This window comes from Cupressus sempervirens, chromosome 1 (genome assembly GCF_028749045.1).
Source record: "Cupressus sempervirens isolate cs-2001-9-10 chromosome 1, ASM2874904v1, whole genome shotgun sequence".
Classification (NCBI taxonomy): domain Eukaryota; kingdom Viridiplantae; phylum Streptophyta; class Pinopsida; order Cupressales; family Cupressaceae; genus Cupressus; species Cupressus sempervirens.
Window position 1 is genome coordinate 347,543,646 of NC_143118.1, and position 6,101 is coordinate 347,549,746.

At 40.3% G+C, this 6,101-nt stretch overlaps 1 pseudogene; it reads right to left on the reverse strand.

The window, feature by feature from the left end:
* Positions 1–292: 292 nt before the first annotated feature.
* On the reverse strand, positions 293–582 carry LOC149577655 (ferritin-3, chloroplastic pseudogene; annotated as a pseudogene).
* Positions 583–6,101: the final 5,519 nt, after the last annotated feature.

A 6,101-nucleotide genomic window follows, 5' to 3' on the forward strand; every position in this document is an offset into this window, starting at 1 on the left:
ACACCAAAATACTAAAACTTCAATGATTAGGCTCTGATACCACTGAAATATTCCCTCTACTATATAGGTTAGAGAAGAGCAATATTGGATTGGGTTGTTTGTTAGAACTTATCAAGAAACCCTCAGATTGAATTATGAGAATGATGCAAAATCTGCTAGTAATATTCATGGGAAATCTTATTGCAACAATATTACTGATTCAAAAATCTGAACATCAGTGCCCAATGGAATATAGATAGGTAAACAATATCTAAATGAAAGTCTAGGTATCTCAAATTCAAAATTATCCTTCTTACGCAGCTGCAACACCACCTTCACCATTGAGAAGCATTTTGTCGAAGTGCCATACACCATGTCCTTGTCCAATTCTCCTCATATTCAAAAACCTTTTTTATCTCCTCCACCTGTTTTGCAAGGAAGTTACCCTCTATGAAATATGTCATTTGTGCATCGTTACACTGTGCAGCAACATTATGTAATTTGAGGAGCTTTTCATTATTTGAGTTTTTCCAAAGCCAATGCAAGCTCCATGGAATACAAGGCATCCCCTTTCTCTGGATGACCAAATTTCATCGTAGGCATCAATATGGATTGAATTTTTACTACCACCTCGTATATTCAGGTACTGCATTAGCTTACTGCATGGTCACGTTCCTCATCACTTGCATCTTTGAAATATCTGAAATATCGGCACCCGTGTCAAATCAAGCCTGCCTATCGTCATATGCTGTAGGAAATTCTCTGCAGTTTTTGTGCAAACAGGAGCCGCTCGCAGTTGAAGTTTGTATCGCTGATGGATACCTCTAGAGCGGTAGCTCGTGATCACACTAGTCTTCAGAGGCGTTGCCGAAGGTTGCTGAGCTGTTAGTCCGCTGCGGATTGCGAGAGAGGAAGTTGAAACCGTCGCCCGTCAATCCTGCTGTTTGTCTTAGCCACTGGTTTAATGCGAATCGCTTGAATAGCTCAGCGCATCTTCTAAGGCCCGAACCCGAGGATCCTCCGCTCGCCTAACAGCTATCCAAATACACCAAGGTCGATGAAACCTTGAAGGGCCTGCCACCATGGAAGAGCCCATGCAAATCCTCTGCAAACAAATATGCGCCGTTTGGCTGAAAAGCTGAATCCTTAGATCTGCGGCATGAATCCGATTCTGAACTATTAATATCCTCTTCCTTAGCTTATTTAATTGATGAAACTCGTCTCCAATACAAAAACTCTACAATTCCTCAATTCTACCCTTGAATCTTCAATTCTGCTATGAACCTAATAATCTGAATCAAATCCTACAAGAACCACAAATTTGGCCTTAAGCCACAGATTAACACCCTGATGAAATGACTGAATGTCACCTCCAATCTGCAATAATTCAGATGATATTTCACACCCTCAAAATTGCATACCGATTGAGAGTTATCGTTCTCAATGGCCAACTGTGACAATTGCAAAAACCCTAGGTTCCACAATGCACCTGTGATTGAATCACAAATCTGAAAATCAAGGAGAGATAATCAACTGCCTGATTCGAATGGAGCCCCGGGGTGCCTATTTATTCTTTTCTCTCCATCCTCTCCAGAGACTTCTAGAACATTTTTGATCTTATCCCTCAAGTGACTTTATTAAATATTTTCCAAGTCACTTTATTAAATACAAGGTCATCTTTTAATATTTATTTATTTAATTAAAATAACTAATTAGTCGTCCTTGGACAACCAGATTAATTAAATTAATTAAATCGAACTGTCACCAAAAATTGGGGACATGACAGATCTCCTCCCATACATGACCACTTCTTCCCTATCCGAGGGTGAGTAATGCCAATACAACCCATACAATCCCTTTGAAAATTAGAAGTGAAAAACAAAAGAAAACATTTAAAGAAAACCCATTTCAACCCCTCCCAAATATGTTCATAAAACACATGAACATACATATGCAAGAAAACTACTTTAAGAATGAAACACAACATAGACACATGAGCTTGAAGGGTTCCTACCTTCACAATAAGGTGATGACAATTGAAATTTGAGATGAACTTCCCTTCCTTCTCCTTCTCCTTCAATCCTAAATTGCTCTCTAAAACTAGAGGTTGGGTGAACACTCCTCCATCCTCAATTCTGCCCCTAAATAAAAACCCAACTCAACCACCTTCAAAATGCAATAATTTCCCCACTTGACCAAGGTCTTCTAGAGTCTTCTAACCCTATCCTAACATTAAGGCTAAAATCAAGGTGGAGTTTAACTTATCAAACTCATGATGGAACTTCAATTTTTGCAATAAAGAAAAAATTGGATATTTGAGTGGTCACCAAAGTCAACAAAAAGAGCTAGAGGGGTGGAAAATGCCCCTAACCCATACATAGACCACCTGGTTACTTAGTTTTCATGATTTTCAACTGGGGCTAGAGGGGTGGAAAATGCCCCCAACCCATACATAGACCCCCTGGTAATTTAGTTTTCATGATTTTCAGCCTTTAGGACTAATTAATGACCTGATAAAATGCTTGAAAATTTTGGACTTCTTAAAACCCTAAAAAAAAGTAAGATTATCACTAAACCTTGATTAGGATAATTAACCTCGATTATCCACAATTTAGCATTAGGTCACTAACCTAGTCCAAGTCAAATCTTTAGATTACCCAGTTAACCATAACTATCATGCTGAAATGCATACATGAATTACAAGTGTTAAACAACACTATAAAATTACTATTATGAAAAATTAACACTTAATGATTATATAATGATACATTCATTCAATTCATAATACAAATAAAATATGAACAACGGGGTCTGCATCTTTTATTAGACTCAACCCTAGTTTCCACAAATGGTACATAGGGTTTAGTTCCAATTGTCTATTAGATTCTCGGGCTAATAAATCATGCACACTCATTTCACACATTAGTAGCTCGAGAAAATCACATGCATGTGTGTGTGTGTGTGTGTGTGTGTGTGTGTAACTCATCAGGGAAATCACATAAATTAAAACATCCATCTTTCAAATAACTAGTTGTTTATCTCATTCCCACTCATATTCTTAATCATTAAAATTGCATAATCAATATACATGTTCATGAAACATTAATTACATAATTAAACATCTGAAAGTAAACATCACACAACATATAATAACATAACAATGTCCAATGTATCTGATAATGTCTCAATGTATTGAGTCATGAGTATCAAAATAATAATGTATCAACTATGCTAAGATGGCTCGGGGCAAGGCCTCACAGAAAGACTTTCATACTTGATGAACGTAGTGAAACTCTAGCTACATAATCTTCAAAGTTTGTTTTGCATACATCCTTAATGGAAGCTTCCCCTAATAGCATCGAAAGCCCTAGGCTCATTAATGGTTGGGAATAACTCATTTCTTGAGTGCACAAAAGGGTGTGACTTGAATATCTCTCAAAACCTCTTCTACACAATAATCATCTCCCAATTTTGGATCCACAAGATCCAAAAGCTTACCTTTACTAAGAAATTCAAATATCGACATTGCATAAATTTCATGTTAGCAATTTGTCATTATAATTTGTCACAACTTCATTTTATTAGAGCCCATGTTTCAGCACTAGGAACCTAAAACCATTATGCTTCTGAATTTAACTAAAACTTTAATTGTGTAGGATGCCTCCTGTTACACGGAGCAACCGATGAGGTAGAGGTCATAGGGCGAGAGGTGGTAGAGCAAGACAAGAGGATAGACCACCACCACCTCCACCACCAAATCCGAATCAAGATATTTTGGATGCCCTGCAGGCATTGATTAGCATAGTCTAGCAGAGGGTAGCACCTATAGTACAGCCAGGGTAGTAGATTCTCAGAAGGGAAGCACAGGTTCGTAGAGGAGGTAGGTTCGGAGATAGAGAGAGGAGTAGGAGTCCTCCACCAATGTAGGTCAAGGGTTAGGGTGAGCATGACGATGAGTTGATACATCAGAGAGGACCACCACTTGACAAACCTCCTAGACATATAGGAGATGATATTAGGGAGTTGATACGACTCGGACCACCACTCTTTACTGGTTCCACAAAGGGGGTAGTAGCACATGCCTAGTTACAGAGTCTTCAATGATGCTTCAGATTACGTCCTTATGGGTGTAATCTGAAGGCACATCTTGTAGTTCATTAGTTGAGGGGAGATGCCTCCAATTGGTGGCATCAGGAGGAGACTATAGCAGGAGTGAGCATGGATACCCTCACATGGGATTCATTCTTGGAGAGATTTAGGGAGAGGTACCTATCTGAGCACTTCAGACAAAAGCAGATTGAGAAGTTTCACTCTCTACATTAGAGGGGTCTCATCATAGCTCAGTATGAGAGTAGGTTTTTCGAGCTCCTTCCATATGTCGAGTACATGAAGGATGGAAAACTATGAGTGCATCGATTCATCATGGGCCTGAATTTATTTCTTTAGTGTCCAGTTCATATGGCCTTTCCTACTACCTTCAGATAGGTAGTTGAGGTTCCACTAGTTGTAGAGGATACTCAGGGTAGACAGGAGTCACGGGATCGGTCTCAGGACTGAAACTCTACCTAGCAGAAACCCCTTGGAAAGGGAATTAGAATTACACAGCAAGGTCCTCTAAGGGCCAACAGTCTCAGCAGTAGCAGCAAAAACCCTTACAGGGTTATCAGGGCTCCAAGCCCAAGCAGTGGCATTCACAAGGTCTGAGGTAGGATCAAAAAGTACAAACCCCATAGTCTTAGCCAGCGAAGACTTAGTAGTCTTCTAGGGGTGGTTCAGTGGATCTAGCAAGTTAGGAGGCCCATAGTAGTCTGGATCATAGGGTGCATGATCTTACACATGAAGACCATGTTACACTTGTGGTGGCATGGGGCATATTGCTAGAGAGTGTCCTCAGGGATAGTCCTCTAGTGGTTAGAGAGGAGCATATTCAGAGTCAACAGTTGGTGACATAGGCAAGTCCCACAGATTTTTTTGTAGTGGTTGACAACCACCAGGCCGAGCATCAGGTTACAGTTATTGAGGCTACAGGTATCATTTAGGGTAGCATGGTTACTATTTTATTTGATTCTGGAGCTATTGATTCATTTATATCTCCTTTTATTGTGGAGCATTACGAGCTAGTGGCAGTTAGTCAGGATGTCAGTTGGGAGGTAGAGTTAGCCTCAGGAGCTAGAGTGTCAGTTAGTTCCATGGTGCATAGTTGCCCGATTAAGATTGGAGACATGTCCACAATGCCTAATCTACGCATTACCCCTCTAGGTTCCTATGGTGTTGTTCTTGGCACAGATTGGCTTTATGCCCATAGCACCAAGATGGATTCTTGATAGAAGAGCATGGAATGTGTGGATGTGGATGGTATCTCTAGAGTGATCCTTGGGGTTAGGAGACCCATATCCCTTCGTATGATTTCTGACGGTCCATGGGAAAGGGATTTCAGTTATTCGCTATCACCATCAGCTACAGGGAGGAAGATTCGAAGGGGGAGCCATCCCTCGATGATTTTCCTATATTGTAGAAGTTTGCAGATGTTTTTCCATTAGAGCTCCCTAGTAGGCCTCCACCTAGGGCGGTGGATTTTCATATTGATCTTGTGCCAGGAGTAGAGCCAGTGTCGAGAGCACCTTATAGGATGACTACTCATGAGCTTAGTGAACTAAAGATTCAGTTGGAGGAACTCTTAGAGAAGGGGTATATTCAACCTAGTGTGTCACCTTGGGGCGCACCAGTGATCTTCATAAAGAAGAAGGACGGATGACTTAGGTTGTGTATTGATTATCGACAATTGAACAAAGTAACCATCAAGAACCGATACCCTCTTCCTAGGATTCATGACCTCTTTGATCAGTTGCAGGGTGCTCGAGTATTTTCAAAGATTGATCTTAAGTCAAGTTATCATCAGTTGAGGATTGTGGATAGTGATATCCCTAAGACTGCATTTCGTACTAGGTATGGTCACTACGAGTTCACTATGGTACCATTTGGTCTCACGAATGCTCTAGTGGTATTCATGAGCCTCATGAATGGAGTATTTCACACCTTTTTGGATAAGTTTGTAGTTGTTTTCTTGGATGACATCCTGATATATTCTTGAGATGAGAAGGAGCATGAAGAACACTTGAGAC